The sequence below is a fragment of the Rhinolophus sinicus genome, chromosome 17 (assembly GCF_057876585.1).
Source record: "Rhinolophus sinicus isolate RSI-liver-muscle chromosome 17, RSI-T2T, whole genome shotgun sequence".
Classification (NCBI taxonomy): Eukaryota; Metazoa; Chordata; class Mammalia; order Chiroptera; family Rhinolophidae; genus Rhinolophus; species Rhinolophus sinicus.
In genome coordinates this window covers 113,300,741-113,324,680 of record NC_142517.1, presented here as the reverse complement: position 1 = coordinate 113,324,680, position 23,940 = coordinate 113,300,741, and the positions used below count along the sequence as shown (strand labels likewise).

General features: G+C 38.3%; 1 pseudogene; it reads right to left on the bottom strand.

Annotated features, from left to right (window-relative positions):
* Positions 1–6,586: 6,586 nt before the first annotated feature.
* LOC109438222 (archaemetzincin-2 pseudogene) lies at positions 6,587–21,815 on the bottom strand (annotated as a pseudogene).
* Between the last annotated feature and the right edge of the window lie 2,125 nt (positions 21,816–23,940).

Sequence of the window (23,940 nt, the reverse complement as noted above, 5' to 3'; positions counted from 1 at the left end):
ATCCATTTCCCTATTAAAGGACATCTTGATTGCTTCCATTTTTTGACTGTTATGAATAAAGCTGTTATAAACATTTGTATGGAGGTTCATGTGTGGAAATAAATGTTCAAATCAGTTGGGTAAAAACCTAGGATATGATTGCTGGATCATAAAGTAAAACTATGTTTAGTTTTGTAAGAAACTGCTGAACTGTCTTCCAAAGCAGCTGCACCATTTTACCTTCCCACCAGCAATGAATAAGTTCCTCTTACTCCGCGTCCTTGCCAACAGCTAGTGTTGTCAGCGTTTTCTATTTTATCAATTCTAATAGGTGTGTAGTGGTATCATTGTTTTCATTTGCACTTCCCTAATGATACATGATTTAAGCATTTTTTCATACGTTCATTTACCGTTTTTATATCGTTTTTGATGATGTATCTGTTCAGATATTTGCCCATATTTTAATTATGTTGTTTGTCTTCTGACTGAGTTTCAAGAGTTCTTTGTACATTTTGGATGCCAGTCCTTCTTCAGATACATACTTTACAAATATTTTCTCACGTTCTGTGGCTTATCTTTCCATTTACTTAACAGTGCTTTTTGAAGAGCAGAAGTTTTTAATAAAGTACAGTATCACTTTTTTCTTTCATGGATGGTGCTTTTGGGTTATCTAATGACTCATCACCAAACCCAAAATCACCTAAATTTTCTCCTGTGTTTTGTTATAGGAGTTTTTAGTGTTTCATGTTTTAGAGTTAGGTCTACGATGATCCATTTTGGGGTAATTTTTCTGAAAGTTGTAAGGTGTGTGTAAATATTTTTTTTTCTTTTGCATGTGGATGTCCAATTGTTCCAGCACCATTTGTTGAAAAGACTCTCTCCATTAAATTGCCTTTGCTCCTTTGTCAGAGATCAGTTTTCTATATTTGTGTGGGCCTATTTTTGGGCCCTCTATTCTGTTCTTTTAATCTACTTGTTTATTTGTTTGCCAATACCACTCTTTTTTGATTATTGTAGCTTCATAGCAAGTCTTACAGTTGAGCAGTATCTGTTCTCCAACTTTGTTCTTCACTATTACGTTGGCTATTCTGAGTCTTCTGTCTTTTCATATAAATTTTAGAATCTGTTAATAGCTACAAAATATCTTCCTAGTATTTTGATTAGTATTACATAGGAATGTATAGGTCAAAGTTGGGAAAGAATTGACATCTTAATAATGTTGAGTGTTATAGTCCAGAAACATGGACTTGCTCTCCATTTATTTAGATATTTGATTTCTTTCATCAGAGTTTTGTAGTTTTCCTCATATATACCCTGTATATATTTCATTAGGTTAATACCTACGTATTTCATATTTTTCTGCTGTTGCAAATGGTACTGTGTTTTTTATTCAAATTCTAATTTTTCACTGGTGGTAGATGAGAGAGCAACAACATTTATATACTGTTAACTGTGTATGTTGTGATGTTGCTATATTCACAGAAGTCCTTTTGTTGATTCTTTGGAATTACTATATAAACAATGCCATCTATGAACAAATACACTTTTATTTCTTCTTTCTCAATCTGTATAGTTTTACTTCTTTTTCCTGTCTTACTGCACTAGCTAGGTCTTCCAGTAAGATGTTGAATAGGAGTGGTAAGATGTTTCCTTGTCTTGTTCCCAATCTTAGGAATAAAGTGTCCAGTTTCTCACCATTAAGTACATTAGCTATAAGGTTTTTATGTAGATGTTCTTTATCAAGTTGAGGAATTTCTCCTCTATTCCTAATTTGCTGAGAGTTGTTGACGTAAAGTGGATGGTGGATTTTGTCAATGTGCTTTTTCTACATAACCGATAACGATCATCTGAGTTTTCTTTAGCCTGTTGATATGATAGAATTCATTCATTGATTTTCTATTATTATACCAGCCAAACCAGCATACCTGGAATAAATCCCATTTGGTTATGGTGTATTATTCTTTTAACACATTGTAAGACTCAATTTGCCAATATTTAGTTGCATGTATGTTTATAGGCAATATTGGTTTGTGATTTCTTTTTTGTACTTGTCTGGTTTTATTGTCAGTGTAATGCTGGCCTCATACAATGCGTTAGGAAGTGTCCTCTGCTTCTATTTTCTGCAAGGGAATGTAGAGAATTGATATAATTTCTTCCTTAAATATTTGGTCAAATTCACATCCAGTCCTGTACTGTCTGTTTTGGAAAATTTTTAATTATTGATTCAGTTTTTTAAATAGATATAAGCCTGTTCAGATTGTGAATCTCCTTGTGTGAGCTTTGGTAGATTTCTATCTTTCAAGGAATTGGGCCATTTTCATCTAAGTTATTAAACTTGTCAGCATGGACTTGATTATAGTATTCCTTTATTATCCTTTTCATGTCCATGGATCAATAGTGATGACATTCTTTCATTTTTAAAAAGATAAAATTCACAAAAGAGATAAAATTCACAAAACATACAATTCACATACTTAAAATGTACAATTCATTGACTTTCACTATATTCACAGAGTTGTGCATCCATAACCACAGTCAATTTTAGAATATTGTCCCCAAAACAAGGCCTGCAACCTGTAACTGTAATTCCCATTTAGAAGTTGAATCCATTTTAATGTTTGCGTCTCATTTATTGTAGGGGATCCAACTTTATTCTTTTGCACGTGGCTAGCCAGTTTTCTCACGACCATTTGTTGGAAAGATTTTTTCACCATTCAATTGTTCTGGCAATTTGTTGAAGGCATGTTAGTTGTATATGTGAAGGCGCATTGCTGGCCTCTCAGTTACAGTCCGCTCGTCTATGTCTAGCTTAAGTCACTACCTCACTGTCATTCACTGAAACTTTGAAGTTTTGATATTGGAAAGTGTGAATTCTCCATTTTGTTACTCTTTTTCAAGATTGTTCTAGCTGTCGTGGGTCCCTTAAATTTCAAGGTGAATTTTAGGATCAGATTATCAATTTCTGCAAAGAAGTCGTATGGGATTTTGATAGATACGTTGAGTCCATAGGTAAATTTGGGGAAATTTGCTATCTTATTAAGTCTTCTGATCATGAACATTGCCTATCTTCCTATTAGTTTAATACTAATTTAATTTCTTGCAACAGTTTTCTGTAGTATTCAGAGTAACAGTTTTTCATTTGTTAAACTCATTCCTAACTTTTATTAGTTTGATGCTGCTGTAAATGGAATAGCTTTCTTAATTTCATTTTTTTGTTCATTGCTACTGTATAGAGATATAATTTATTTTTTAAATATTGTATGTATTATTTATTTGGAAACAGTTTGAAATATAATTTACATACCATACAATTCACCCATTTCAAGTACATAATTCAAGGTTTTTTGATATATTACATTATTAATTTTTTAATTGTAGTAAAAAATATACAGAGGGTGCCAAAAAAAGGTATACACATGTTAAGAAATGAAAAAACTATTAAAATTGTAATAATATATACTGATAACAAAAGATGAATACAAGTTATGTTTGACTTCTGTTGTAATTACAAGAGGTGCTCAAAGCCGTTACTATCAGCATTCAGACACGTTCTGATCACGGTGAACTGCTTGAGCAACGTTGACCAAAGTGTCTACTTGTATCGCTGTGCATGCTGTTTCGATTCTTCACACAGTGCCATGCGTGTCAAACTTACCACGAATGTGTGCAATTGTTAGGCGTGTTGGAGGTTCTGATGCATACTCATGCCTCCGTTGTCGTATTTCAACAACATTCTCTCATTTCAAATACCACTTCAAAATGGTCTTGTGCTCCTGGAATGAAAACCATGCTTCTGCCATTTCCTTTGACAGCCCTGCCTGTCGCATGGTGATGCTAGTATTCATTTGATTAAGGCCATCTTTTGAGCGAACGTCATACTACACATTGCTACCATAATTCAATTCAACTTCGAAAAGTAATACATAGATAACATCTCATAATGTGTTTACATTTTTTTGGAACCAGGTATAACATAAAATTTGCCATTTTAACCATGTAAGTATGCAATTTTGTGGCATTAATTACATTATAAACATGCAAACATCACCATTATCTATTACCAAAGTATTTTCATTACCCCTTTCTAACCATTGAGCAAAAACTCATTCTGCCTACCCCAAACTCTGATAAACTCTAAACCATTTTCTGTCTCTATGGATTTGCCTATTTTAGGTACCTCATATAAGTGGAATCATGCAATCTTTGTCTTCTGGTGTCCGGATTATTTCACTTTCTATACGCTTTTCAAGGTTCATCCAGGTTGTAGCATGCATCAGAACTTCATTCCCTTTTATGTCTGAATAATATTCTGTTAGATGTATGTATCACATTTTATTCATTTATCAGTTAATGGACACTTGGATTGTTTTCACTTTTCGCTTATTGTAAATAATGCTGTAATGAAAACTAGCATGCAAGTGTCTGTTCAAGTACCTGGTTTCAGTTCCTTTGGATATATATCTAGGAGTGGAATTTCTGAATCGTGATAATTCTGTGTTTAGCTTTCAGAGGAACCACCAAACTATTTCCTATTGCAGCTGTACAATTTTACATTGCTAAGTATTTTATTATTTTGATGCTATTGTAAATGGAATTGTTTTTTTTTAATTTGCTTTTGACTTGTTCATTGCAAATGTTTAGAAATACAACTGATTCCTGTGTGTTGACTTTGTATCCTGCAGGTTTGCTGAATTTGTTTATTAGCTCTAAAAGTTCTTATGGAATCATTTTTTTTCTTTTTTAACATATCAGCTCATGTCTGCATACAAAGATAACATTACTTCTTCCTTCCTAGTTTTGATGTCTTTTACTTCTTTTTATTACCTACGAAATTGCTCTGGTTTGAATTTCCAAAACTATGTTGAATAGAAATGGTGAATGCTGACTTTGTTGCCTTATTCCTCGTTTTAGAAGAAAAGCTTTCAGTCTTTCACCATTGAGTATGATGTTAGCCGTGGGGTTTTTATAGATGGTTTTTATCATGTTGAGGAATTTACCTACTATTTCTGGTTTATGGAATGTTTTTATATTAAGTTTATTAAAATGCTTTTTTCTGCATCAATTGTGATAATCATGTGGTTTTATTCTTCCATTAATGTGATTTACTATATTGATTTTAGTATGTTGACCCATTCTTCCATTCCAGAAATAAATCCCACTTAGTCATGTGGTAATCCTTTTGATTTGCTGCTCAATTTGGGTTGCTAGTATTTTGTTGAATATTTGCATCTATATTCATAAAGGATTTTCATCTGCAGTTTCTTTTCTTGTGCTTTCGTATAGTTTCGCTATCGGGTAATGTTGGCCTCAGAGTGAGTCAGGAAGTGTTCCCTCTTCAGTTTTTTGGAAGAGTTTGAGAATAATTGGTATTGATTCTTCTTTAAAGGTTTGGTAGAATTCACCAATGAAGCCATCGGATTCTGTGATTTTTTTTCTTTTTTTTTTTTAAGATTTTATTGGGGAAGGGGAACAGGACTTTATTGGGGAACAGTATGTACTTCCAGGCCTTTTTTCCAAGTCAAGTTGTTGTCCTTTCAGTCTTAGTTGTGGAGGGCGCAGCTCAGCTCCAGTTCCAGTTGCCCGTTGCTAGTTGCAGGGGGCGCAGCCCACCATCCCTTGTGGGAGTCGAACCGGCAACCTTGTGGTTGAGAGGACACGCTCCAACCAACTGAGCCATCCGGGAGCTCAGCGGCAGCTCGGCTAACGGTGCTGTGTTCAATCTTAGTTGCAGGGGGCGCTGCCCACCATCCCTTGCGGGACTCAAGGAATTGAACTGGCAACCTTGTGGTTGAGAGCCCACTGGCCCATGTGGGAATGGAACTGGCAGCCTTCGGAGTTAGGAGCATGGAGCTCTAACCTCCTGAGCCACCGGGCCGGCCTGTGATTTTCTTTTTAAAGAGGTTTTGAATAACTATTAGGTTGGCGCAAAAATAATTGCAGTTTAAAAGGTTAATAATTACAAAAAACGCAATTATTTTTGCCCCAACCTAATAATTTAACCTCCTTAGCAATGATAGGTTTTCTTAATTCAGGCTGCTCTAACAGAAGACCATAGATTGGGAGGCTTATTTCTCACAGTTCTGGAAACTGAGAAGTACAAGATCAAGGTGCCACCATACCGATGTCTGGTGAAACCACTCTTCCTGCTTTCCAGATGACCATCTTTTTATTGTATCCTCACAGGGGGTAGGGCAGAAAGGGAAGAAAGCTCTCTGTGTCTCTTCTTAGAAGGACACTAATCCCATTCTAAGGGTTCTGACCTCATGACCTAATTAACTTCCAATGACCCCTCCTCCTGATACTGTCATATTAGAGCTTAGAATTTCAATATATGAATTTTGGGGGGGGACACAAACATCCAGTTCATAGCATAAATCTATTCAGATTTTCTCTTTTTTTTAATGTGTAAGTGTTGTATTTTAATTACTTTTATATGGAGGTGCTTATTTTTGGAGGACTGTAAGGCATTTATTACCACTGTTTTTTATTCCTTAAAGGTTTCCACAAGTGTTGGCAAATTCACATTATCCTCACAAATATATTTCAGATTGAGTCCAGGTCCGTCAGCAAATTTATCATCAGTCCACCTCACCAGTACTTTATCTGTCTACAATATGCTGAAGCCAGCAGCACACTGCAGCGTGAGTAAATGGATGGGCAACGTTCGGGGGGTCACCGATGGCTTCTTCCAAGTGGTTGGACACTTGCGTTAGGCATGCAAGGCCTGACCATGTTGCAGTCCAAATATGTGTTCAGTCTCATAGGTTAAAGTCTGTCAAGACTCAAGTAGCAAAGTATTAGTCATTTCAGGAATGTAATAGAAGTTAAATAGTCACTTGAAGATGTTTTTTGGAGCTTCTCCACTTTGTGAACTCTAAAAATCATTGTCATACCTGACAAAGCTGAATATTTGCACACCATCTGTCAAAGAGTCCTGTTCTGAAATTCCAAGAGTATCTTGAGTAAAGATAATTATTGTTATCCCCACAAAACAGAATGTACCTTCAGATTTCTTTTTTAAAAACTACAGGATATGCCATCCATGATTTTGTGTGTTATTGTTGACTCTAAAGAAACACCTCATTTTAGAGACAGGAAGCAGTTCTAAGAGTTTTACTGTCAGGCCACAGAAAAATGCTTCATAGTAACCCTTGTGCCATTTAATACGTTCTTCATTGGGAATTCTGATGTTCCCTGGAGATCCAGTATATAACAATGCACTGTATATTAAATACTGCATTTCTCAGTAAGGATCATTAAAAACCTATTCAAAGTCTTTGGGAGACTTATGATGGGAAGAGATCCAATCTGATTGCAAATGCAAAGTATTAAGTCCAAAAAAAATTGCACTCTAGCTGGAAGGATTCATTCATCAAATGTTGTTTACCAGCATCTAAGTTTTCATACTGTTACACAGGTACTGGGTTCTTTGAGGTGAGAGCGCTTTGAAATTTCTGTTCAGAGAGCCATACTGTTTGTATCTTTACAGAGAAGGGTTCTTGTTGAAGATTTTAAGTTACAAGAACAGGAATGTGTAGGCCTGGCTGTACAATTATGTGGAGTGCCTTCACCCCCCACTGGCCTAATGCCACCCTGTCACCTCCCGTGGTAGCCCTTGCACACCTCCATTTCTTCTTGAGTCAGTTTTGGTAGAATATGTTTCTAGGAATTTGTCCATTTCATCTATATTAGGTTACCTAATTTGGTGTACAACTATTCATAGTATTACCTTATAATCCTTTTTATTTCTCTAAAATTAGTAGTAATGTCCCTACATTCATTTTAAATTATAGTAATTTGAATCTTCTCTCTTTCATTCTTAGTCAATCTAGATAAAGGTTTGTCAATTTTGTTTATCTTTTCAAAGAACCAACTCTTCATTTCATTGATTTTTTTCTTCTTCTATCTTGTCTCTGCTCTACTGTTAATATTTCCTTCTGCTAGTTTTGGTTTAGTTTGCTCTTCTTTTTTTACTTCTACAATATGTACAATTAGGTTATTGATTTGGGATATATTTCTTTTTTCATCATATACATATACAGTTACAAGTTCCCCTGTAATCACTGCGTTTGTTTCATCCCACAAGTTTGCTGTTATGTTTTCTTTTCATCTCAAGTAACTTTCTAATTTCCCTTGTTAACTTTCTAGTTTCCCTTCATTGACCCATTAGTTGGTTGAGTGTTTGTTTAATTTCCACATATTTGTGGAAATTTCTAGTTTTCTTGCTGTTATTTCCTATTTCATTGTGATTGGAAAAGATACTGTGCATGATTTCTATCTGTTTAAATGTATTGAGGCCTAATACATGGTCTATTCTGTAGAATGCTCCATATATACTTGAGAAGAATGTGTATGCTCTTTTGGTAAGTGTTCTGTATACCTCTGCTAGGTCTAATTGGTTTATAGTGTTGTTCAAATTTTTTTATTATTGCGGAAGGGGAACAGGACTTTACTGGGAAACAGTGTGTACTTCCAGAACTTTACAAGTCAAGTTGTTGTCCTTTCAATCTTAGTTGTGGAAGGTGGAGCTCAGCCCCAGGTCCAGTTGCCGTTGTTAGTTGCAGGGGGCGCAGCCCACAATCCCTTGTGGGAGTCGAGGAGTCGAACCAGCAGCCCTGTTGCCCAGAGCTTGCGCTCTAACCAACTGAACCACCCATCTGCCCCCAAAATTTTCTATATCCTTGTTCATCTTCTATCTGGTTGTTCTATCCATTATTAAGAGTGGAGTATTGAAGTCTCCAACTGTTATTGTAGAACTGCCTATTTTTCCCATCAATTCTGTTGATTTTTGCTTCATATATTTTGGGGACCCTTAAGTACAAATATGTTTATAATTGTCATAGCTTCTTGCTGTGTTGAAAGTGTTATCACTATGAAATGGCCTTCTTTGTCTCTTCCAATCTTTTTTTTCCCTCATTTAAAGTTTCTGTCAATAATATAGCCACCACAGCTCTCTTTTGGTTATTATTTGCAATATCTTTTTCCATCTTTTTACTTTCAAGCTCTTTGTTTTGTTCTAAAGTGAGTTATAGATAGCAAATTTTTTTCCAGTCTGCTGATCTCTTATCTTTTTTTTTTTTAATTTTTTTTAAAAAAGATTTTATTGGGGAAGGGGAACAGGACTTTATTGGGGAACAGTGTGTACTTCCAGGCCTTTTTTCCAAGTCAAGTTGTCCTTTCAATCTTAGTTGTGGAGGGTGCCATTCAGCTTCAAGTTGTTGTCCTTTCAGTCTTAGTTGTGGAGGGCACAGCTCAGCTCCAGGTCCAGTTGTCGTTTCTAGTTGCAGGGGGCACAGTCCACCATCCCTTGCGGGACTCGAGGAATTGAACTGGCAACCTTGTGGTTGAGAGCCCACTGGCCCACATGGGAATTGAACCGGCAGCCTTTGGAGTTAGGAGCATGGAGCTCTAACCACCTGAGCCACTGGGCCGGCCTCTCTTATCTTTTATTAAGAGAATTTAATCCACTACATTTAATGTGATTAATGATAAAGAAAGTTTTACTTCTGTCATTTAGCTATTGACTTTCTGGGTGTCTTCTATGCTTTTTTGTTCCTCAGTTTCTCCCATCACTACCTTTTTTGTAGTTACGTGATTATTGTACTGTACCATTTTGATTCCGTTATTCTTTCCTTTTCTGTATATTCTTAAGTTATTTTCTTAGGAGTTACGTTGCATATTACAATTAACATCCTAAATTTATGACAATATGCTTTGAGTAATATCCACTGAGTTTCAGGTACATGCAAACACTCTGCTCCTATACATTTGTATCTCTCCTTCTTACACTATTCTTATGACAGATTACATTTATGCATTGTATACCTGTTATCATAGATTTATAATTACATTATGCATTTTTCTTTTAAATAATATAGGAAAATGGGGACATTATAAGCCAAACCAAAAGTACAATAATACTAGCTTTTATATTTACCCATAAAGTTACCTTTACTAGTGTTGTTTAATATTTTCTTATATCTTTGAGATACTGTCTAGTGTTCTTTCATTTCAGCCTGAATAGTTCATTTTAGCATGTCTTTTGTGGCAGGTACACTGGTAATGATCTTTCTTAGCTTTTATGTATTTGGAAATGCCTTAATTTCTCCTTCATTGTTGAAAGATAGTTTTGCTAGATATAGACCTCTTGGGTGACAGTTTTTTATTTCAACACTTTAAGAATGTCATCCCTGCCTTCTGGTCTTCATGGTCTCTGATAAAAAATCTGCTGTTGACCTTATTGAGGATCCTTTGTACATGGAAAGTGACATCTCTCATGTAGCTTTCAACATTCTCTGTTTCTTTGAGTGTCAGCAATTTGACTATAATCCATTTTGATGTGGATCTCATTAAATATATCCTGTTTGGAGTTTGTTGAGCTTCTTGGATGTGTATATCCATGACTTCTATCATTGACAAAAATTTACCAGCCCCTTCATCAAACTCTCTCCTAGATGTTGCATCTGTTCTACTACATACAAGTTACAAAGTAGTTGCTTCAGACAATTCCTGCAAATTTGTTGGTTCAGTGAAGAGAAGGATTCCTGGAGCTTCCTACAGTTCCATCTTCTTTGATATGACAGTGGGTTGTTGTATATTGATCGTGCGTCCTGCAAACTTGCTAAACTTGTTTATCAGTTCTAACAGTTTTTAAGTGGATTCCTTGGGAATTTCTATATACGAGATTGTGCAATGTGCAAAAAAGGATAGTTATTCCTTCTTTCTTTCCAGTCTGGACAACTTTTATTTCATTTTCTTGTCTAATTGTCCTATCTATAATTTTCAAAAATATTGTGTAAATGTAGTGAGAGAGAACTTTGTTGTGGTTTTCCTTATCTTAGGGGGAAAACATTTAGTCTTTCATCACTAAGTATGATGTTAGATGTTGGTTTTTCATAGATGCCCTTTATGAGGTTAAGTTCTCTTCTGTTCCTAGTTTGTTGAGTGATTTTATCATGAAAAAGGTGTTGGGTTTTGTTAAATGCTCTTTCTATATCTATTGAGATAATTATGTGGATTTTGTCTTTTATCCTGTTGAAGTGGTATATTACATTATTTTCAGATGTTAAACCAACCAAACATTCCTTTGGTTATATCCCAGTTAGTCATGGTGTATACCCCTTTTTATTTAGGAAAGGATTTGATTCGCTATTTGGGTTTTTTAAAAGTATATATTTATAAAATATACTGCCCTGTACTTTTCTTCTTTGTTTGTTTCTTGGGGTGACAATTGCTAGTAAAGGCTTCCAATTTATATTTTTAATCCCTTCATATTTTTCACGCACCCCCAACCACCTTACCATTTGGCAACCACTAAAATATTCTCTGTATGAATTTGTTTCTGTTTTTTTTGTTCACTTATTTTCTTCTTTAGACTCTACATATAAATGAAATCATATGGCATGTGTCTTTCTCTGTCTCACATACTGCACTCAGCCTAACACCCTCTAGGTCCATCTATGTTGTTAGAGATGACAACATTTTATTCCTTTTTATAGTGGAGTAACATTTCATTATAGAGATGTATTGACTCTTTACCCATTCATCAATTGATGGACACCCAGTCTGCCTCCATATCTTGGCCACTGTAAATAATACTGTAATGAACATATGGATGCTCATGTCCTTTCAAAGTAGTGTTTTGAGTTTCTTTAATAAACCCAGAAGTGGGATTACTGGGCCCTTCTTTCAGTCTTCTTATAGCCTTTGTTTTCAAGTCTATTTTGTCTGGTATAAGTATTGTTACCCCAGCTTTTGTTTCTTTGTTTCCATTTTCATGAAATATCTTTTTCTATCTCTTTCAGTCTGTGTGTGTCTTTCAATCTGAAGTGAGTCTCTTGTAGGCAGCATATGTAAGGGTTTTATTTTGGTTTCTTCCCCCTCCCCTTTCTTCCTCCTCTGCACCTCCAGTTCAAGCCGTTGTGTCTTAGTCTAGTTGTGTAAGACACAGCTCCCTGGCCCATGCTGGTATTATGAGCCTTGCACTCCCCCCCAGCTGAGGGAGCCAGTCGCCAGACTTCAGTCGGCCGCTCACAGCAGCTGTCACCAGCTGCCAGCCGCTCATGATGGCCGGCCACTCATGGCAACACACTGTAGCCCGCAGCAGCACACAGCAGCCCACCGCAGCACACGCCAACCTCCGGCTGCTCTTGGCAGCCCAGCTCCAGGGAGAGCTGTTGTTCACAATCTTAGCTGTAGAGGGGGCAGCTCACTGGCCTATGTGGGAAGTGAACCAGTGGCCTTCTACGTTAGGAGCACGGCGCTACAACCACCTGAGCCACCAGGCCAGCCCTTATTTTTTATTTAAATATAGTTAGCATACAATATTATATTAGTTTCAGGTGTACAACAGAGTAATTGGACACACTAAAGTCTAATAACCATCTGTCACCAGGCAAAGGCTGTGGGGACAGAGTCCCGGAGAGCAGTTTCCAGGTTCTCGGCCTTGCATGGGGAGGTGCTGGCTCGGGTAGTGAATGACCATTGACTGTGATTGGTTGGCCACCAGCTGTAACCAGTTAGCCAATTGGCTACTGATGTAACTGCGGGGCTGCATTGATTGGTTGGTTGGTTGGCAGGCAGATAAGTGAATGACGGACTGCGGATCATGTGGCTACTACTGCGTGTGACTTGCCCGGCCGCCAGAGACAATATAGTGGTATGACTCCCCTACTTGTGGCTCCATGGGTGTTCCTTTTTGGCCTAGACATATCCTGTATTCTAATGGAGTGGGGAGTGGGACCAGAGGCCCCACAAGCCACCCTGCACGACAAATGGCGCAGTGAACAGGGTCTCCTGTACGACAGTCATTTACACCATTGCTGACACCAATTACACCAGACAGCAATTACACCATTACTGACTATATCTCCCTTCACCTTTCTCACCTCTCCCCCACCCCCCTCCCCTCTGGCAACCATCAATTGGATCTCTGTTTCATGAGTCTCCTCTTGCTTTGTTTTGTTTGTTTTTAGATTCCATATATAAATGAAATCATACCATATTTGTCTTTCTCCATCTGACTTATTTCACTTAGCATAATACCCTCTAGGTCCTTCCATGTTATCACAAATGGCAAGATATCATTCTCATTTCTGAGTAATATTCATATATATTTTATATATATATAATATTCTCCATTCTTTATCCATTCATCTATCAATGGACACATAGGTTGCTCCATATCTTTGCTATTATAAATAGTGCTGCAATAAACATAGGGGTGCATGTCGTTTAGAATTAGTGTTTTCATTTTCTTTAGATAAGTACCCCAAAGTAGAATTGCTGGGTCATATGGCAGCTCTATTCTTAGTTTTTGAGGAATCTCCGCGCTGTTTTTCATAGCGATTGTACCAATTTACACTCCCACCTACAGGGAACAAGGGTTGCCTTTTCTGCACATCCTTGTCAACACTTGTTGTTTGTTGACTTTTGGATAATAACCATTCTGAAAATATGAGGTAATATCTCATTGGGGTTTTGATTTGCATTTCCATGATGATTAGTGATATTGAGCATCTTATTATATGTCTGTTGGCCATCTGTATGTCCTCTTTGGAGAAACATCCTCTGCCCATTTTTTTTATCAGATTGTTTATTTCTTTGTTATATGAGTTACTTATATATTTTGGATGTTAGCCCCTCATTTGTGAATATATTCCACCATTTAGTAGGCTGTCTTTTCATTTTGTTAATGGTTTCCTTCACTGTGCAAAAGCTTTTCAGTTTGATGTAATCTTATTTGTTCATTTTGCTTTTGTTTCTTGTGCTTGAGGGGACGTGTCCAAAAGATATTACTAAGACTGATGTCAAAGAGTTTACTACCTATGTTTTCTTCTATGAGTTTTATGGTTTCAGGTCTTACATTTAAGCCTTTAATCTACTGTCCAGTATCTGTTTCTTTCTTTTTTCTTTTTTACTTTTTTGCATGTATCTGTCCATTTCTCCCAGCACCATTTGTTGAAAAGACTGTCATTTTTCCATTGTATATACTTGCCTCCTTTGACCACGTAAGTGAAGATATATTTCTGGGCTCTCTAGTCTGTTCAATGATCTATGGGTCTGTTTTTATGCCAGTACCATACTGTTTTGATTATTATAGGTTTGTAGGATAGTTTGAGATCACAGAGCATAATGCCTCCAACTTTGTTCTTTTCTAAAGATTGCTTTGGCTATCTGTGATCTTTCATGGTTCCATATAAATTTTAGGATTACTTTTTCTAGTTCTGAGAAGAATGTCGTGGTATTTTTATAGGGATTACGTTGAATCTGTAGATTGCTTTGGATAGTATGGACATTTTAACGATATTAGTCTTTCCAATCCATGAGCACGGTATATCCTTCCATTTATTTGTGTCCTCTTCAATTTCTTTTTTAAATGTCTTACAGTTTTCAGAGTATGGGTTTTTCACCTCCTTGGTTTAATTTATTCCTAGGTATTTTATTTTTTCTGATGCAGTTGTAAATGGGATTGTTTTCTTAATTTCTCCTTCTGATTGTTCATTATTAATGTATAGAAATTTGACAGATTTCTGTATATTGTGTATCCTGCTACTTTATTCAGTTCATTTATTAATTCTGATAATTTTTGGTGGAGTTTTTAGGGTTTTCTATATATAGTATCATGTCTTCTGCAACTAGTGACAGTTTTACTTCTTCCTATTTGGATGCCTTTTTTATCTTTTTCTTGTCTGATTGCTGTGGTTTCGACTTCCAATACTATATTTAATAAAGTGAGAGTGACCATCCTTGTCTTGTTCCTGATGTTACAGGAAAAGCTTTCAGCTTTTCACCATTGAGTATGACGTTAGCTAGGGGCTTGTCATATAGGGCCTTTGTCATATAGAGATAAATCCCTTCCCTACCTACCTTGTTGAGAGTTTTATCATAAATGGATGTTGAATTTTCTGTATTTGTTGAGACAATCATACTATTTTTATCCTTGGTTTTTTTGCTGTAATGATTCATTAATTGCTTGGTGGATATTGAGCCATCCTTAATCCCTGGTATAAATCCTATTTTATCATGGTGTTATAATCTTCTTAATGGATTGTTCAATTCAACAATTGACCAGAGGTTTCTCAGTTTTATTTATTCTTTCGAAGAACTAGCTCTTAGTTTCATTGCTCTTTTCTATTTTTTTAAGTCTGTTTCATTTTCCACTCTGATAGTCATTATTTCCTCCCTTTTACTTACTTTGGGTTTTCTTTGTTCTTTATTTTCTAGTTCCTTCAGGTATAAAATTAAGTTATTTGGCATTGTTTTGTTTCTTAAGGTAGACCTGTATAGCTATGAAGTTCCCTCTTACAGCTGCTTTTGCTGCATTGATTGATTTGGGGGAGTTGTGTTTTTACTTTCATTTGTTTCACAGTATTTTTGGATTTCCTCTTTGATTCATTAGTTGTTTACTAGAATGTTATTTAATCTCCACATATTTGTTTTTTCCAGTTTTCTTCTTATAGCTGATTTCTGATAAAATTGACTCTTATATGTGAGAAGAATGTTAATCTTCTTTCCTCTTCACCTCCTTCGGCATTTTGATTTTGTTATTTATATGTATTTTTAAGGTAATCAGTATAGGTTCTAAGTTATACTGTTCTACAGGAACTAACAGTTCAAAAATTTTAGTGGCTCAACAGCAGAAGTTATTCCTTGCTTATGTTACATATGTAACACTGATTTCCGAGGGCGCTGTTCCACCGTCACCTCATGAGCCAGACTGACAAAGGTTGACCATCTTGTATCTGTGACACTGGGAATACCTGCCCTCACTGTTAACACCCAGAGGAATAGATTGCTGGAGGGGTTCACACAGGCAATGAAATGCTTTAGCCTAGAAGTAAGACTTGTCACTTGGAGTCACAGCACTTTTGCCAGACTCACAAATAATTGCCCTGTCCTAACTGCAAGGGGATAAGAAAGCATAATTTCTCACATCCCTAGCAGAAAAGGAAGACTGGATATGATCAAACTCTGGAAGGGTCAACCATGGCACATGAGTTGGATCAAGCCAGTCAGATCTATCTTCCCTGGACTTGAAGTATATCACCGAGATGCAAAGGGTCAGGAAAAGTAGAGAATCTTATGTCTCTAGGGATTGTAAGAAGACTCCCTTTTTCTGGGGCATGAATGCCAGCAGCACTGTGCCATGGGCTGAGCTTTGGGGTCTCATCCGCATTAGCGGCAACCTTGTTATTGTCACAGAACCTGTGCTGAAGTACAATTTTGACTGTGGTTCTCCCTGCACAGCCCAGGAGCCAAGCTGCTTCACTAGCTCTCCAAAGAAGTCTGTCTTTCCATAAATTCTTCCTCTCCTTAAAACAGCCAAAGTGGATTTTTGCCATTTGAAGTAGGGTACCCTTACTGATAGGGGAATGCTATGCATATAGCAGTTAGAACCTCTGGGAAAATTGCCCATTCTCATTAACTTGTTATGTCTATGAATAAGACTTAATTTATGGGCTGGGCATAAAAGATTTTACTCCCAGCCCCCTACTGGCATCTCAGAATTGCTTGTTGGTGGGGGGAAGCTTCCACACACACGTCAGAATTGGGTCCAGGCAACCTGGGCCCCATTTGGGGACACAAATATTCATAGCTGCATTTTTTATAATACATAAAAAATGGAAACAATTCAAATGTTCATCAACTGATGAATGGGTAAATATAATTCAGTACACTCATACAATGGATTATCATTCAACCATAAAAAGAAATGAAGTACTGATGTTACTGTAGGCAGAAAGAACATTGGAGAGAGGGGGAGGAAGGGAAGGTGGAAGTGCAGGAAAACAAAGGAGGAAATAAGGTCATTCTTAAAAAATACAGCAAACAGATTGGCCAGAACTAGATTTTGGTGGCCAAGAGCACATCCAGCATACCATCTTGCCCCTCAGGTGACCTTTAGCTAATTATAATGGGTTTTACTATTATAAGCTTTGTGGTTAGGGAAAATCACCACCACCACCCTGTGTTGCCATCATAGTTCCTACAAGGGCCAAATAAGGATAAAAATCCCTCCTTCCAACAGGAAGGAGCGGTCAGCAAGGACCCATTCTGGGAATGCCTGTGATGCCACCCCTAAATCTTGAATATTTCGCACCCTCATTTTAGAAATAATAAATTCCTAATCCTCTTTGTTCTTTAGGGCAGTTGCTCTTCTCCAGGCCTGCCCACTCCACCACCTTGGGAGTATACTATCCTCTTTCAATAAAATTCTGTGCTTGCTTGGCTTATTCAGTGTGTCCTTGAATTCTTTCCTGTGACGATACCAAGAACCCATTTCCAACAACGCTGATACATGTTATAACATTGAAGGACCTTGAAAACATTATGCTAAGTGAAAGAAACTGATCACAAAGAGTGCATATATTGTGTAATTTCATTCATATGAACTGTCCAGAGAAGCAAATCCATGGAGACAGAAAGTAGCTTATTGGTTACCTGGGCCTGGAGGAAGACAGGGTGAGAAGTGGCCACTGAAGGGCATGGGTTTCTTACTGGGGTTTTGAAAATGTTCTAAAATCAATTGTGGTGATAGTTGTATAATGCTGAATATAATAATAACCACTGAACTATACACTTTAAAAGAGTGAATTTTGTGTTCTATGAATTATACCTCTGTAAAAGTATACAGACAACAAACAGTTATTTTGTTCAGATTTGTTTTTTTAAAGGTTTCAACAAGCTTGTTATTCTCATTTTCGGCTTTTGACAGTGGTTGCATAAGAAAAAACGAAATCGGCCTCTTGTTAGTAAGAGATAGTTAAAGTTTTGCTTTGGGGAATAACAGATTAATTTGAGCCTAAATTCTATTAAGCTTATTCAGTGCTTACCCACCCTTTCCCCTAGGTCTCCCTCTCCTTCTTAAAGAAACATTTTCCAAGGGCTGACACGAGAGCCTGAGCATGCTTAGCTAGCATCAGGTTGCCGCCCCACAAGGTGTCTTTTTTGGGATATTGATTTTCAGAAACAAAAGACTCAGGAAGAACATTTGACCATCCCCCTAACTGCCTGAAAGGAATTTAGATAAGAGGACCTGCTCCAGGAAGAGAGCTCTCATCATAGATAACCAGTTTCATATGAACTAGTGTGAAAGACAGGGAGGAAACTAGCAAGGCCCATTTGACCAAAGTCCTCTCTGTGTCCCATTGTTAAAGGTGGCCCAGCAAACATTTATGGACCAAATGTGCTTTTCCTCGTCCTTGGGAACTGCTTTCCTGCCCTCTCAAGTCCCAAGCCACACAACCCATCCCCTTCTCCTTAACTCAAGATAGCATCTGAGCCTCTACTGCCAGATGTGTCCTCAGGCCCATTCTCTTATGAAACCCCCACATGTACATACATAATAAATTTGGCTATTTTCTCCTGTTAATCTGTCTCATGTCAATTTAATTATTGGACCAGCCAGAACTTAGAAGTATAGAAGGAAAATTAATTTTCCTCCATTGCAATGTCCAGGGTTAGGTTCAGAAGTGACCTGAAAAACCCTCCCCACTGACACCCTAGGATGTACAGCTTTACAGACAGCGTAGAAAGGAATGAATGCACTCTATGTTCCTGTACAGAGCACCTGAGCTTTCCTTCCTTGTCCCACTGTCCATGATTTGGGACTTCGTAGTTAACTTGGAGGATGTAATCTCAAAATGCAGCCATGTCCCTTTAATGTCTGATCACGAAAGTTTAACATGGTCAGGATGGTTAGTGTTTGGATAGAAGACTCTGCTTTTTAGGAAAGCTTCCGATACATTGGAATAAGTGCGGCCTGGTTGTTCTGAGACTTTGATGGTGCTCGTGACGTAGCTAGCAGCACTTCTGTACTATGGGCAGGTCACTCCACTTTTGGGGGCCTCTATTTCCTTGTCTGTAAAATGAAACTTTTGGACTGGATAATGTCCTCTTGGGTTACATTTCTTTCTATAATAGAAACCATATGTGTGGTTATGGTTACCAAGACTGATACTTAAAATTTGGGTTTCCTTCTCTCCTTTTATAAATATTTCTATTCCCTGATTTTAATAAAAATTAGTATCAGTTTTAGATATTTAATTTGTATGTATTAATTTATACATGTAATGTTTAATTTTATTCTTATTTAAGGGGTAGAAAACTTTCAAATCAGCACTGACTCATAGGTCCAGTAAGAGTGGGCTCCCTCCCACCCCTACCATGCACCCCACCCCACCCCCATGGGGAATCCACATTTGTCCCCTCTACCTTTCAGGCAAGTCACAGGAAAGAAAGAAAACAAGAGCTATTTCCTGTCCCCGGCCCTGCCACACCTCTGTCCTCTCTCCAGAGGAAACCACTGTTAACAATTGTGTGTATCCTTCCCAGTTTTTTTCCATAGAGTGACATGCAGATACGTAGATAAGCATACACAGACATATCACAGTGCTTTTGCATGAATGAAATAGGCTGAGTAGGGCCCATTTCTCACTTCACATTTTCGTGGAACGTTTTCTTGTTGGATGTCGAGCCCAGCCAGGCTCTTTTCCCAGCCATGTGAATTTCCTTATATGAATGCACCATAGTGAATTCTGGACTCATCTTCCCTAATTATTAAATTAGGTGGTAAAAAATTCCTTTTTGCATCATAAAAATGCTGCCCATCCTTGTATTTGCATTTTGTGCACATGTGCCTGGAAATGGAGCTGTGACAAAAGGCCTCTCTGCTGAGGAAACTGCTGACGTTGCTGTGTATCCTTCCAGCCTTGTTTCCAGGCTGTGGCATGCACATCGATAAGAATACAGAGAAATACACGTACGCACAGAAATAGATCACGGCTTGTATGTACTAATAAAAACAGGGCTGAGGTTGGGTTTGATAGGTATTGCCAATCACTTTCCCACCATTGCACGCTTCTCCATACTCCCTTACACTGGAAAGTGTCAATAGTTTTACATTTTACTAGTTTAATGATAGAAAATTGTCCTAATTTACATTTTCCTAGTTGCCAGTAGGATTGTCATTTTAGTATATGTTTATTAGCCATTTGTATTACTTATGATATGCATTGCTGTTCATATTATAGCCAATTTTTCTTTTAGTTTTTTTTTTTTTTAATTGGTGAATATTGGAGAACAGTGTTTCTCTGGGGCCCATCAACTCCAAGTCATTGTCCTACAATCTTAGTTGCGGAGGGCACAGCTCAGCTCCAAGTCCAGTCGCCGTTTTCAATCTTAGTTGCAGGGGGCGCAGCCCACCATCCCATGGGGGAATTGAACCGGCAACTTTGTTGAGAGCCCGCACTCTAAACAACTGAGCCATCCGGCCGCCCCTCTTTTAGTTTTTTTTACTTTTTCTTATTAATTAGCAATTACTCTATAATGATTCTGTACATTAACCTTTTGACTATTAAGAATGCTGTAAATATTTTTCCCAGTGCAAAATTTTCTCTTTAGCTTTGTTTTCCTAATAATTTTATCATTTCCCTTTCTTTTACCATCATGTAAGCAAACATTTACTAACGCCTTTTCAAAGGCATTTTTATTTAAAAAAAAAATACTAAGCTCCTAATTTGCCCTCTTTTTTAAACACTAAGTTCGCTTATGTAAGTTAGCATGGGCCTTGAAGTCAACCAAGCAAGTTTTCTTCCCAGAACATTCTGGAACATTTATTCTGAACTGAGCAGTGTACAGCAGCAGATGCCACTTCTTCTGAGTGCCTTTCTCTCCCCACTTTGATCAGGAGGCACAGTTTCTTGGGGTCACCAGCCCATTGGCCTCCAACATTCCAAGAGCAGATTCGCAAGCAGAATCCAGGTGCTCAGATGTCACTTCCTCCATAGCACATCTGTCTGCCATCAGCTTAGATCTCCTAACCCACTGTTGATCTTTGATGTATGTGTCTATCAGTGTATCATATGGACCTTGCATATGTAGAAAACGATGATGTGTGGCCTTTTAGCCCTTGCAGGGCCAAGGGAACATGCGAGAGAAGCGGGGAGTGGGAGATAACAGTCCTCCTCACCTGTGGTGGTGAAGTAAATGTGCAAGTTGTTGTCGTTGAAGAAACCTGGGGGTATATGCCTGCAGTCATGTCTGCCTCATAGCAGTTGTGGAAGTTATTACTGTGCGTGTCAATATACACTTAAACCATGTTTCTAGGCACTTAGTTGGATGGCTTTACCTCCTAGAATTCACAGTACACCCAAGAGGCATTTTAATCTGCACTGATATAATTTCCTGCTGAGTTTCCTAAAATGTCCAGGTTGAGACGTAGGCAGAAGAGACCAGGACTGGCTCTTGTTGGCAGTTACTAGACAGGAAAAGCTTCCATAAAACATAAAATTGCCATTAGCTTAATTTTTTACAATCACTGGGAAGGCTGTATTTAGCACCAGTCTTGACACAGAGATCACCAGCAATAAGCTTAATGTGGAGGCGTGGCAGCTGGAACTGCAAATGATTTCCTTGAAGGTAAATTGTAAACAGCCTTTCTTGGAAAGTTTAACTTTCTAGAGCAATATTGGAAGCTCCAGCCAATCAACGCATAGGCATCAGTGGCCATTGTAGTTTGTATTAAAGCTGCCCGCAGATTCGGCCTGCATGTTCATGACCCAGACTGCAGGAAGTTGGGGCTGTGCCACAGCACGTCTTCCCTTCATCACCATCATGCTTACACTTACTGAATTCTACTATGTGTACAGGCTGCCCATGTTGTTTAATATTGGCAACTGACCTGTTGGATGCTGAGAAGAAAGCTGAGGCTCAGAGAGGTGAGTGCTCAGTGACTGGAGGGGCCTAAACACACACGTCACACGAGTGTGCTTCTTTCCTGGCGCCATTCGACTCTGCTGTGGACTGATGGTTCCCTCCTCTCCCAGCTTGGTCATTTGTACGTTCACGTGGCCTTAAATCTAATGAACAGAGGAGAATTGGCAAATAACTCCAACAAGTGTGTCCAGTTGCTAAGAACCATTGGGCGCCTTATGATAACTTGAAAATAAAAGGCCTTCCAAAGTGAGGAGCAACATGCGTTTATCTGAGATCTATGGTAGCTATTGGGAAGCACTGACTCAGACAGAAGCCCAGATAGTGTTCCGATGAGGAGACAGAGGCCAGGGGTATTTATGAGAAGAGTTATCTATTGGTGCAGATAAGATAACATAGAGGTGTTAATTCTAAACACTGTTTTAATTTTCAGTCCAGTAGTCATAATATCTGCTTTCTTGGTATCTTTACAAACAGTTTTTTGGAGACACAAGATTTCTTTAGAACCAGTCCAAAGGTTATTGTTCCGTTTTAATATTCCAAAGTGTAAGGTACAAGATATACAAGGCAGTTCCTCTGGGATGGCAGCTCTGGCTCCATTTTAAAGTGGCTCCGTTTATGTTATTGTTTATGTTACGGATACCAGGACCGGAAAGAACCCAAGCGCCACTCAGAGAGTTAGGAGAGTCAGCTTTATTACTCCTGCGGGCTCAGCGGGATCCTTCCCAAAGACTGAGCCCCGAGCAAGGTTTTGAGCAGGTTTTTATGGGTTGGGGACTTCCTGGAGTTGGGGAAGGGGTAGGTGTCGTCTGATGATTGGGTCGGGGTGTGGCTTGGAGGGGCTTATGCGGAAGTGGGCTGGGGCTTAGGCTGGGGACTTCTCTCTCCTCTTGGGCCACCATTTTAGGTCAGTTTCTCCATCATTTACACTTATGTATATGATCTCTTAATTCTCACAGTTCTAAGAGGTAATCACCTTTGAACTTTTTATTTGAATATTTTCACTTATTTTTTAAATTGCAAGCATGTACAGATAAGTACACAAATCCTAAGTATACAGCCCAATGGAGTTTCACATGAACACATCTGTGTAATCACACTGACCAAAAAACAGAACATTCCCAGTGTTTCAGAAGCTCCTTTATGCCTCCTCCCAGCCATTGATCCCAGCCTTCATCCCAAGGATAATCACATACCTGACTTTTCACACCATAGATTGGATGTCTGGAATGAGGGTCTCTTCTCTGTAGCTAACAATGGACTGGTTATTTTTTCTTTATCTCTGAAGCTGTCTTAGCCTAATCAGCCTGCTATACATAGCAAAGTACCACAAAAATCAAGTGACTTAAACAATAGAAATTTCTCCCAGTTCCGGGGGCTGCAAGTTCCAGATCAAGGGTTCCTGGGGAGAGCTCCTTTCCTTTCTGGTCTGTAGACAAGCCCTCTGGGTGTGTTCTCACACTGAAGGGAGAAAGAGCCCTCTCTCTTTCTCTTTTTATAAGGTCACAGTCCCACAGGATTAGGGCCCCACCCTTATGATCTTTCACCCTTAATCATCTCCTAAAGATCTTATCTTCATATATAGTCTCAGTGGGGATAGGTCTTCAACAAATGAATTTGGGAGGGACACAATTCAATCAATAGCAGAAGCCACTGTTTCTCAGACTTTGGTGGCTTTAGAACACCTTGGAAAATATGACTGAGATTTCATATCCTGTCCAGAAGACACTGAAGAGGAGGCCTAAGGTGGAAAGCTTCCTGTGTTGACCACGTGTTCCCTTGATGACACTCTTCCTCTAGCTGGGAAACCACTGCCCCAGCCATCAAGCTGCAACAGCGTCCTTTGAGCGAGGTTTGTCTTCCTCACCGTCCTCCCACTCATCCACCCTCTCTCTAGCTAATGCGTTTATCTTTACACAAGCTTGCATGAGGACTTTTGTGTCTGATTTGGACAGGGTTGCAAATAATTGAGGAAACGGCATTTATAAAAAATGCAGATTTTTATATTGTACAGACTCAGAATGAGATTGCTAAGCCTAGGTTTTCCTGTCATGTGGGACTAACTTCAATGTGAAGAGCACAGATAATGATTTCAAATCAGAATCTTTGGTAAACGTCCCATAACTTTACTAGAATACTCTAATGCCCCCATGTTGTAGGCATTTCGGCAATACTTATTTTAAATAAACATTTCTTCTTCAGGTACTGAGCACCTGACAGGCACCAGATACACTGAGCAGGCCTGCC